The sequence below is a fragment of the Zea mays genome, chromosome 1 (genome assembly GCF_902167145.1).
Source record: "Zea mays cultivar B73 chromosome 1, Zm-B73-REFERENCE-NAM-5.0, whole genome shotgun sequence".
Lineage (NCBI taxonomy): Eukaryota > Viridiplantae > Streptophyta > Magnoliopsida > Poales > Poaceae > Zea > Zea mays.
In genome coordinates this window covers 91,554,354-91,566,709 of record NC_050096.1, presented here as the reverse complement: position 1 = coordinate 91,566,709, position 12,356 = coordinate 91,554,354, and positions in this window count along the sequence as shown.

Below are 12,356 nucleotides of genomic sequence, written 5' to 3'. Positions count from 1 at the left end.
CCTTGCAACCCTCGCCATTTCCGCCAGTGGTGAAGGAGAGAGAGAAAAGGGGAGGGAAGTGATATAGAGGTCGCCACCGCTTGAAGCCGTAGAAGGGGTCAGGGGGGCCATCACCAGGGTGCCCAAACGTGTGCGCGTGGAGCTGGAAACTCACCGATATGAGACCACTTCGCACCTTCTCGGCGTTCCATCATTGTCGAAGCATGCATCACCGCCATAAAAATCGAGTGCTAGTTTGTCATAGCAGGGCGAGGCACACCATCGCTTTGGAGTTGATTATAGAACGATAGCAAGTGATGGTCGGGGCACGTCCGTCGCCGTCGGTGTCCGTGTTGCTCCATGGAATGCATCGGCGTGAAGTCCTGTCGGGGAAGATGATGTCCTAGCCATCGATTAGCTAGAGAGCGGTTAAGATCAGGGTTGGGGGTGGAAATGTTGCAGGCCGTTGATTGGTCGATCCAGTGGCCAAGATCATCCTGTCTATTCGATTAAAGTGAAGACGGATCCTGGCCTTTGATTTTAGATCAGACGGTTAGCGTGACGTACCGTTTCGGGGCTTAAGTGATCTAATCTAGGCACCTCGTTTCAGATCGGACGACTCACCTTGACTAATTAGGAAAGCTAGTGGAAGACTACCTTACCCGAAAGGGGCAAGGGTAGTAGGGGAGTTGCATGCAAGGAGGTTCTTGGGTTGATTTTGCTGCGATGGCGGTCAGACGGGAGATTCTTGCAAGTGCTCTTCCCATAAACTGTAGCGGGTTTTCGGAAGCTAGTGGAACTTTGTAAAGGCCTCGTAGTGTTGCCCTGCCTCGCTTCCTAGGTAGAGGTGTATGGGAGTCGCAATCCCTTGGCATATGGGTAACATGACTTGTGGGTAAAGGTTACAACTTCTGCAGAGTGTAAAACTGGTATACTAGCCGAGCTCACGGTCATGAGCAGCTCAGGACTCTCTGATGATTAATTTATGGAACTTAAATTCAATTTTGTCATTGCATATGCATGGGATTATTATTAATTTTGTTCTATTACTTTATTTAAGGTTTGGTATTTACTTACATCTAGTAACTGCTAATAAAATTTGACCACCTGATTAAAAACAATGCTCAGCTTTAACCCCTGTTGTTGATTAGCCTTACACATCACATGAACTCCCACCTTTGGTGAGTTCATGCCCACTGGTTTCCCCACAACTTGTTGAGCTATGATCACGTGTGAGCTCACCCTTGCTATCTCACACCCCCCACAGGAGAAGAACAGGTGGTTCAGGAGGAGCCACAAGGCGAGGAGTTTGATCTGATCTAGGTGGCGTTTCTTAGTTGACATTGGTGTCAAGGATGATCCTTAGTTCATTTTATATTTATCTTTTATTTTGTAATAAGACTTCCGCTATGTAATAAATACTCTGATTATTGTGACATTTATCTCTATACACTCTGTTATTATATATGTTGTCTTCTTGGCGCATGTATGAGATGCACCTGGCTTTGTTCCTTAAAGCCGGGTGTGACAGAAGTGGTATCAGAGGAAATGTTGACTGTAGGACAAAACCTAGATAGAAATGGACAAAACCCTTCACTGCTTACCTTACTCTAATTCATTCTATATTATCTCATCTTGATCTTGTCTCACCTTTTGCTTTTCTACTCTGATTACTCTTACCTTCTCTACTCTGAGACAAGATGGATTTCACACCTTGGAATCCTACAGCTATGATCTTTTAAGAGATAGGGAACCTAAGATGAAATTAAAACTATTTTTCTCTATTTAAAAATGTTGGTTGATTGTTCTGATGATAAATGCTTGATTTGCTTCTTTGATTGATTGAGATATTATAAATGAACATCTTAGCATGTACCACCATAAGGTATTGAGTTAGCTTTAGTAGGTAAAACATTAATCTACTTAGCTAATAAATCCCCCAAAGTAACATGATCTGTAACTACCTGCCTTGTATACTATTCTCTCTTACCATATATTTCTAACTCAGATGGTCAATACCAGGAAGGGTGGTGGAATTGATTTACCTCCCAATTGACACACTCAGAGGATATTTAGACAACCCCAACCACAACCAGTAGAGATGGATCCTCCACCACCGCCTCCACCAGTAGGAGTTGACCCACTGGTTGCAGCTCAGATGAGGATGATGCAACAGATGGCAGATACCATGGCGGATGTGCATGCTCAGATGCAGCAAGAACGCCAGGAACGAGAAGAGATACGTCGAGAGCTACGCCAAGAGCGAGAAGAGATACGCCAAGAAAGGAGGGCGCAACAGCAACAGCAGCAACATCAACAAGTACCACTGCCTCCACCACCACCACCAGTTCCACCCCGATATAAGCACCAGGAGTTCATGAGTCATAAGCCACCGACATTTGCAAGCTCTCCTGATCCACTAGACGTAGATGATTGGCTGAAGTCCATAGAGAAGATGTTGAACATTGCTCAATGCACTGACCGGGAGAAGGTTTTATATGCTTCTGGATGTCTGACAGGTCCTGCTGCTGATTGGTGGGATTCATATACTGCTACCCACGATGCTGCTGATACTATTACTTGGGCAGAGTTTAGTACACAGTTTAGGAACTATCATATACCAGATGGATTGATGAAGATTAAGAAGAAGGAATTTCAAACACTAAAGCAAGGAACTATGTCAGTCAGCGAGTACCGCGACAAGTTTATCCAGTTGTTGGGGACTTGTTCTCAAATGCTATGAATCAAGAACAAGGCAACACAAAAAAAGTTAAATATCAAATGCCCTTCGTCCGCTGAAGCATTATTTCCCCAAGGATTTAATGAACTTCGGGCGAAGACCAGGAGCATAATATTACGAAGGTTTCACCTTCGTAATTAAACTTACAAAGATAATATAAAGTAGTGTAAGATGTAAAACATCAAAAGATAAATATGTCGGAAATAAATGACACCATTCACATGTTTTATTATATGAATATAATATGTTTGAATACAATGTTTAAGGTACGTTTATACCTTCGCCTTGACAAGTAATAATTCCCGAGTGATGCACTTGCAATTACAGGAATGCGTGAACAGTAAAGAAATATTGTTCACTATTTATAGGCATAGGACACAGCCTGTGAAGAATTACAAACATGCCCCTCATAAGAGTTTACAACATTGACTCAGACCCTTAAGGACTAAAAGGTCATTATATCTTTAAGTCGGTTCGACCCCCATCTTCGGACATGTTGTAATACCGAAGCTTCATGAATGGTGCCTTCGGCATTACGTTCAAGCAGCTTCAGCCGAAGCTGTTTTCTTTCCGCAGGACCTTCGGCGATGAAGCATGGTCCCAACAGTAGCCCCTTCGCGGTGCTAGATCGTTTTTCGTAACGAGCTTGATCCGTGAAAAAAGTCTCTTAGGCTTCAGGAAGCCAAAGGTCCGAAAAACACCTTCCCTGAGCTCGTTGTCGAGAAACGATACAGTTTTCGAGCGCGTAGTGGTCCCACCATGTAGGTTCACTATTTTGATCTTTGCGGCCCACCATGCAGCGGGTGCGAGCAACTGTTTGCCTGGTGTAAAAATCCTGACGATTCACCTTCTTACCTGCAGCACTATATAAACAGACAGGTAGGTGTGAAGTTACCACAGCATTCATTGCAATTGCACTGTTTTGCTGCCAAAAATTTAACCATAGCCGAAGCTTGACTTTCGCATTCAAACGAAGCTCCAGTTCAGTGCCTGCTTTGTCAGAAGAAGAGCTTCGGAAGAAAGGTTATTAATTTCCAAGAAATTTTTAAGAAATTCAAAATCAAATGGCCAGAGTGTGTTCAACTGCTAGAGTTGAGCACGAAGGAGACGAAGCCGAAGCTGCTGAAACTGTTCCGATTTCTGAAGCGATGAAGCGCTCCGGGCTAGTTACAGGAGAGGACACACCTACTGTCGAAGCAACACAAGCTGATGTTGAAGAAGTTGATTTCGAAGATGAGTACAACTGCGGGATGCCAAGCAAACCTAGTCATTTGGACTTTGGAAAGTCCACCATCTCTGAAGCTGATCTTCCAAAAATGGTGAAGATGGGCTACTTCAGCGAAGCAAAAAAGAAGCTGGTTCGTTTTGGCGGAGAGGAAACTACTCCGAAGCCAGGAAAGAATGAGGTGGTAGTGTTCAAAAGCTTCTTCAAAGCAGGATTAAGATTTCCTTTGAATGGGATGATTGCTGATGTGTTGAAGAAGTTTGGGGTTTACCTTCATCAGCTGACCCCTAACGCTATTGTTAGATTAAGTGTTTATATCTGGGCCCTTCGTAGCCAGGGAGTGGAACCGTTCGGCGAAGGTTTCTGCCGAGTCCATGAACTACACTATCAGACTAAGGCCAAAGGAGATGGGTTACATGAAAATTTTGGATGTTACAACTTTACTTATCGTAAGACTTAGAAGTTTCCAGTGATAAGCTACCGAAGCAAATGGCCAGCCGGATGGAAGTCTGAGTGGTTTTATGTTAAAGTAGATAAAGATGAAGATAAATTGGTCCAGAGTCCACTAGAGCTAACCTTCGGAGAAACGAGGCCCCGATGCAACATGATAAGTGGAAGCCCGAGCCAAATTGCTTTGGGTGAATTTCGAATAATTTCAGAACATATTGGCACTAGGGACTTGGTGCAGGAATTTTTGGCTTTTAAAGTGTTCCCAACAATGAGGGATTGGGAGATGCCGAAGCTGGAGGGGGAAAAGAAAAAGGGCGAACTTGTTCGATTACCCTATTACTACAAGTTTAAGAAAAACTTTAAAGAACCCTGCCAGGAATGGTTAGACACAATCGATATTATGTGCAACGATATCCTTGGAAATTATTCTAAGAAGGAAGATCAGTTGATGACAGCAGCCTTCGGTAGTCGCCCGAAGCGAAGGTTGAATCGGGTGCTAGATGCCTTGAATTTTGACTATCCTGATTACGAGCAATTGGGCGGAGATGCCAGAGGCCCAAAGAGAAAAAGAATTGCCAGCGCCCTTGACGAAGAAAGCACCAGATTGGCCAAAAAGAAAAAGGAAATTTCTGAAAAGGTGAGCCCTGAGCCGAAGGTAGCTGCTTCAAGAAAAAGGAAAACTGCATCTCCGGAACCAAAAACATTGGTCCAAGAGGAGGAAACTCCTGCGACACCTTCTGCTGCCGAAGTAGAAGAGATCCTGAAGGTAATGATTGAACCCTTGCCTGTCAAGCTAAGTCTGCTGGCGCCACAACTGACGAAGTTTTTTCAGAAGGACAAAGAAGCTTCGGTAGCAGAAAGCCCTGTAAAGCCGAAAAACGAAGAATTATCCAAGTAAAAGATGTGATTCATCAGACACCGCCACCGGCAATGGAGTCAAAAATTGTTTTTGCCGAGACCGCCGAAGCCGAAGCCGCCGCAGCCGCCGCTACCGAGGCCGAAACCACTGAATTTGCAACCGCCGGAGCCGAAGCTACCGGCGCCGAAGCCGGGACCACCGAAGATTCAAACCTGGAAACCACACTTGAAGTTATTGACAATATACTTCTGAAAATGGCTGAAGAAGAAGCTGCTGTGGCTGCAGTGAGCACGGCTACTGGAAAAGGAAAAGAGCAGGTTGAAGAAATTTTGGAGGGAGGAAATTTTAACTTTCAAGATTTACTTGGACAAGAATTAACAGGTGCTGAAAAAGAAGAGCTGAAAAAATATGTCATATCCTGTGGATATAAACCAGGGTCTATGCTATTTGGTGGGGTCAACGAAGGGAAGCTAAGATGCCTTCGGAATCGCACTGAGGCCAAAATTGTTAGAACCTTCTCCAAAAGCGTTGGCCTGCCGAAGATAGAGGCGGACCTCTGCAAGTACCAGCGACACCATATCGCCGGTAGCCTGCTTTATGCTAATTTTAAGGTAAAAAATATTATTACGATTTTATTGTTATTATTATTTTTAGGTCGTTTTCTGACGAAGGTTGCTTTGGCAGAGTATACTATTAAGTAAAGTGCTAAAAATGCAACAAAATCTTGAAGAGGAGAAGAACAAAGCTATCATCAAAGATTTAGAAGAAAAAGCTGAAAATTACGAAGCTGTTCTGAAGAAGAAAGACTTCACCATTCAAGACCTTGAAATCGTAGCTAAAGAACACGAAGGTGCCTTAGAAAAGAAAGACTTTGTTATTCAATCTATGGAAGGCTCCTTGGCTGAGGTCCAAGCCGAAAATGACAGTTTAAAGAATGAATTACTCAAACAGTCAGAAAAATATGAGCAAGAAAAGAAGGACCTTGAAACAAGTCTCAAGACTGAGATCGAGAAAAATTCAAATTTGCAAAAATCATTGAAGGAACTTCAAGAGAGATGCCTAAATTTCGGCAGCCGATGCGTGCAGCGGCTGAAGGATGTGTTTCACTCTATCGGAGCCAGTTCTGAAAAATTTACACCTTCAGCTGAAAACCTGCCCTGCACGTTGGAATATATTGAAGGCGAGGTTGACGCTCTTGACGAAGTTATCGCTGGGCATGCTGACTTCTGCGCCCTGGTAGCTTCTCGAGGCACAGCTACCGCTTTTCTGAAGGCTGGCTGTACACATGGAAAAATTGTAAATAGACCAAACTTCAGCTTATCAGCATCAGATTTAATTGATATCCCAAGCCTAGCCCGAAGCATCGGAAATAGATTTATGACCCAGATTTGGGTAAATGGCGGGCGAAAAATGGCTGGTGACGAAGCTCGAAGTCACCTTAAGCCGGTAAGGAACTTATATTTGTTACTTTTACCTTCTCCTTGAAATTTGCACCTTTCTTATTCTGCTCTTTAATATGTACAGGATGATGAAGCTGAAGTATAACGAAGCTGAAGTATGACGGCCTGAAGCTTAATAGTTGCTATAATAAACTTTCCTGCAAAAAATTCTAGAGAGATCTTTGTAATATAGTTATGAAAAAAACTTATGTAAATTTGTACATACCTTGTAATATATCTTATCTCCTTTATCCGTGTACAATCTGCTTTGCTGTGGACGAAACTTCTCTTTTGAGCCGAAGGCGAAAAACACCTTCCCTTCTTTTCGTACACAACGAAGCATGAAAACTTCCTCTTTCTACGAAGTTTTTCCTCATTGCCGAAGCATCTGTCTTTTTTGTGTGGTATGATGATGATTCTATATGTCTAAATGAATGTTTATGAATGCAAATGACATGATGTAATGTATCGTGCAAATGAATAGCGGAACACATATTCAAACACCATAATCATAGCCCTTCATCCACTTGGGAATGATTCAAATCTTTTTGCCGTTTAATTTTCGGCTTCACCGTTTACTTTTCGGTGTATCAGCGTTGACTTTTCGCTGTAAGCCTCCCTTAGGAGCTTCTTCGCCTTTTACTTTCAGCGGAATCAGTGTTTATTTTTCGCTGTAAGCCTCCCTTAGGAGCTTCTTCGCCTTTTACTTTCGGCGGAATCAGCGTTTATTTTTCGTTGTAAGCTCTGCATTCCCTTAGGAACGACTTTTGAGCTTCTCCCTGTTTTTCTTTTCTTTTTCCTTTGCATTTACATTTACATTTTTGGGGGATATCACTCTTATAGAATTGAAATAAAGAAAATTACATGTTGTGGCCCCATTAAAAACCTTTCTCCCCCTTTGGAAAGGAAAAGGGTGCCACAAAAAAGAATAGAAAAAATTACATCAAGCTAAACATAATATCGCCGAAGCTCATCCGCATTCCATGACCTAGGAATGTCGTTGTCGTCCATATCCTTCAATCTGTAGGAACCGGGTCTTGACGAAGATACTACCAAAAAAGGTCCTTCCCACTTCAGCTGTAATTTGCCTACTATCTCAGGGTTGGCTACTCTTCGAAGCACCAAGTGTCCTGGTTCAATGTTCTTCAGCTTAACCTTTCTGTCACGCCATTTTATTGTTTCAGCTTGATATTTGTTGATGTTTTCCACAGCTTGAAGCCTGATCCCCTCTATAACATCTTTTTCCACAGAGTAATCAGCTTCGTCTTCGCCTTCTGCCGAAGCTATTATTCTTATTGATCCTGCTTTGGCTTCTTCCGGGGTTATTGCTTCGTCACCAAACAATAGTTTGAATGGCGTGAAGCCTGTTGATCTTGACACTGTTGTGTTATGGCTCCACACTACTTTGATTAATTCTTCTGGCCACCTTCCCCTGGGCTGATTGAAGATTGACTTCATTATTCCTGTCATTATGATCCCATTAGCTCTTTCGACAAGTCCGTTTGACTCCGGATGTCGAACTGATGCAAAATGGATCTTCGTGCCAATTTGATCACAAAATTCTCTGAAAGCTTCAGAATCAAACTGCGTTCCATTGTACACAGTGATAGCCTTCGGCACTCTGAAGCGACAAACAATGTTTTGCCAGAAAAACTTTTGGACAGTAACCGAAGTTATTGTGGCTAAAGGCTTTGCCTCAATCCACTTAGAAAAATATTCCACTGCCACTACAACATATCTTAAATTTCCTTATGCTGGTGGTAGCGGACCTAACAAATCAAGGCCCTACCTTTGTAACGGCCAAGTGGGTTGTATTAACTGAGTTAGAGATGAAGGTTGTTTTTGATCTCTTGCACATTTTTGACAACCTTCGCACTTTTGGACTAGTTCCGCTGCATCCGAAGCTGCTTTTGGCCAATAAAATCCTTGGCGAAAGACTTTTCCCAGCAAAGGCCTAGATCCAATGTGAGATCCACACAAGCCTGCATGTATTTCCTTCATCAATTCTATGCCTTCGGTTCTGGATAAACACTTGAGCAACGGGGAACAGACCCCATGCTTGTATAGTTCCCCTTCTATTATGACATATGGTCGAGCTCTTGCTTCTATCCTCCTGTTATAAGCTTCGTCATCTGAAAGAAAATTACCCTGAAGGAAAGAGATGATTTCAGTTCTCCAATCTTCACTATAGACAGGGGATATGTTGAGGACCGCTCTTTCAAGAAGCTCGACCGAAGGTGCTTTTATTGTTTCGAAAAATACTTCCGAAGGTAAAGGAAGCCCCTATGCTGCTGACTTGGCTAATAGATCAGCATATTCATTTTCTCCATGAGGAATGTTTTTAACAGAGAATCCTTCAAAGGAAGCCTCAATCCTTCGGACTGTATCTAAATATTTTTCAAGCTTCGGATCTCTTGCCTTATAGCTCTTGTCAATATGACCAGAAATAACTTGGGAATCAGTTTTAAGAATGGCCCTTCTGATTCCCATTGCCTTTAACTTCCAAAGACCCCAGAGCAGAGCTTCGTACTCAGCAATATTGTTTGTGCAACTAAAATCAAGTCTTGCCGCATAACAAGTTTTAACTTTGGAAGGTGAAACCAACACAGCAGCTGCTCCTGCTCCGAAGGTTCTCCAAGACCCATCACAAAACATTGTCCATGCTTCGGCATCTTTATTCGTTTCTTCCTCCTGAGCCCCTGGCGTCCAGTCAGCAATGAAGTCTGCCAACGCTTGGGACTGAATCGAAGATCTATGCACATAATCAATACAAAATTCATTGAGCTCTGCAGCCCATTTTCCAATCCTTCCAGTAGCTTCTCGGTTTCTCATAATATCCTTTAACGGTTGTGAAGAAGGAACAATTATATTATAAGCTTGAAAATAATGCCGAAGCTTCCTGGAGGCCATTAAAACAACATACAATACCTTCTCCAATTCTGTATAATTTTTCTTTGGTAAACTAAGAACTTCGGATACAAAGTATATTGGGGCCTGCTTTTTGACTTGGCCTTCTGTGATACCCAATTTCCAAAAGGAAGAGAAATTGAAGATTATTCTTTTTTTTCCTTGTTTTTCTCTTTCGGGTCCTGTGCAACAGGGGTTTGGAACTTTTAGGAAGCATTCACTAGTAAAACAGTAGAATTCTTGTTGGACTGGTGCCCTGGGATCGGGAACGGACGTGAGAGCGAGTTTGGGCCGTGGATCTCGATCCGGCGGTGGGGAGCCCATTAGTTCTCCTCCCTTAACCCTAGCCGCCCCCTCCCCTATTCCCCTTTGTGGCCGCCACCCCCCCCCTCTCTCCCTCTCCTTCTCCCCCCAAGTGATTGCAGCACCCCCCCCAACCCTAGCCGCCCCCCCTCCTCTCCATGGTGCATCCTCCCCGCTTGGTACCCCGTCGTGTGGGTGCGAGTCTTCCATTGGAGTTTGGAGGGAGGAAGAAGGAAGAATGGAAGGAGGAAAGGAGGAACCCAAGGTGATTTTAAGATCATTCTTTTTAGTATTTGTGCTGCAATCCAATTGTTTACATGTTTACCTATGCGAATCGGTATAGGTGCTGTCCAGATTTTTTGTGGGAGGATGAACAGCAGTAGTTCTAGGGGTTTCTGGGAATTTTTCGTGGGAAATTAGTGGGGATCAGTGGGAGAATCATGTAGAGCTTTGTCATACCTTTCCAACGAGTACTTATGCGCTCGATTCGGAGTTATAATTTAGGAGATATCGTTGTTTGAATCCGGTTATGTTGCTGTCCAAAAAAACAGATTTTCAGGTGGATGAACAGCAGTAGTATTAGCAGTTTCTGGGGATTTTTCGTGGGAAATTAGTGATAATCAATATGAGAATCATGTAGATCTTTGTCATACCTTTCCAACGAGTACTTATGCGCTCGATTCGGAGTTATATTTTAGGAGATATCATTGTTTGAATCCGGTTATGTTGCTGTCCAAAAAAAACAGATTTTTCAGGTGGGTGAACAACAGTAGTATTAGCAGTTTCTGTGAATTTTTCGTGGGTAATTACTGTTAACCAGTATGATAATCATGTAGGGCTTTGTCTTATCTTTCTAATGAGTACTTATGCGCTTGATTTGGAATTATATTTTAAAAGATATCGCTGTTTGAATCCGGGTATGTCGCTGTCCAAAAGACAAAAAAACAGATTACAGGGTTCATCTTGTGGACTGTTTTGGGCTAATTAGATGTTAGAATTTAATTATAAATTGTATACAAAACTTGTGGGGAATTTTATGTAGATGCCTCTGGAGTTTTTGTTTGTTACCACTGTTGTCATAATTTTAAAGTTATGAAATTATTAAGCAGCGCCGCTGCAGTTTGGTGGGTGTGGGGAGAGATGTAACCCGCGGCGGGGTTTGAGTTTGTGCGTAGGTGCGGCGTCGTTTATGAGCCTGATTATGTGAAATAGGTGCACTAAGTTGTATGTCAAAAACAGGTGGTGGACTTCCGGATCGTACTTAGGGATTTGCCCGAACTTCCGGTAAAGGCAAGTAAATATAGTGGTGGTTGCTACCGTTTGGTTTGCATCCTACTCCCTGTCATTGAGTATGCTTAAGTTTTTAATTATGTTAATCATTGAATTCTATGATGAAGTTTATTTGTTTGGAAGTATTAATTCTCAATTGTCTAATATTGTGGATGATCATAATTTGGTTATGATATATGTGGTTGATTCCCATCTTGGATGAAGTTGAAGTATCTTTTTGAATCACGTTATATGAAGTGTTGTAGGCATGACATGCACATCGCATCATCCATCTTGCATTTTGAAGTTATGTCGTGATCTTATGGTCCGACCGTACCGGTACATTTTTTAGCATCGTACGTTGCCCGAGGAGGGGTACGATGCAGCTTCATATCCTTGGAGGTATGAAGGCAGAAGTCATCCTTGCATTTGCAGACATTTGCATTCATGAGGAATATATGAAGTGTGACATTACTATGTTACTATTGTGGTTTTCTACCTGCGAGGTGTGGTAACTAGGTGTGTTGTACGTTGTATACGTGATGCACCTTGGTAATAAGAAGGTTGTGGAATCAGGTGGTGGTAAAACAATGTTCTTATGTGGTTGAATAGTTTGATATTATTTTACTTGCTGAGATGTGTCATCTCACTCTTGCATTACTCAATGCAGGTACTTGATACATGTTGGGAATGAGGGGAGTAGCAGCACGTCCACTTACACTCTCACAATAACGCTGCCCAGGCGCAGCCATGATTTAATTAGAAACTTATTGTCAAAGGAAGTTTGTTTTTTATATAGTCGTGCGCACTGGTTAATTCAGTTCAGGTCGTACGTTTATCTTTCCTTGCTAGCCGATTAATAATACTTAGTATGTTTTTGTCATGATATATGTTTATACCCTGTTGCCCCCTTATTTATGCAATCTTGCAAAGGGGATGCTGCCGAAATTTTATATATGGACGTCAGAAGTGTAGTTCAGTAGCATTCTGGGTTGTTTGTGGAACCCGGGGTGTTACAGTTGGTATCAGAGGATAGGCTTTAGATTCTACGCAATTTGAAGATAAATTTGACACACTTGCACATATAGGAAGGATATGGGTTCATATATCTTTCATATTAGTATTTTATTGTATAGATGACTAGAATTTCCTGACTCCAAACCCCTTTATGGTTTGATGAGGTAT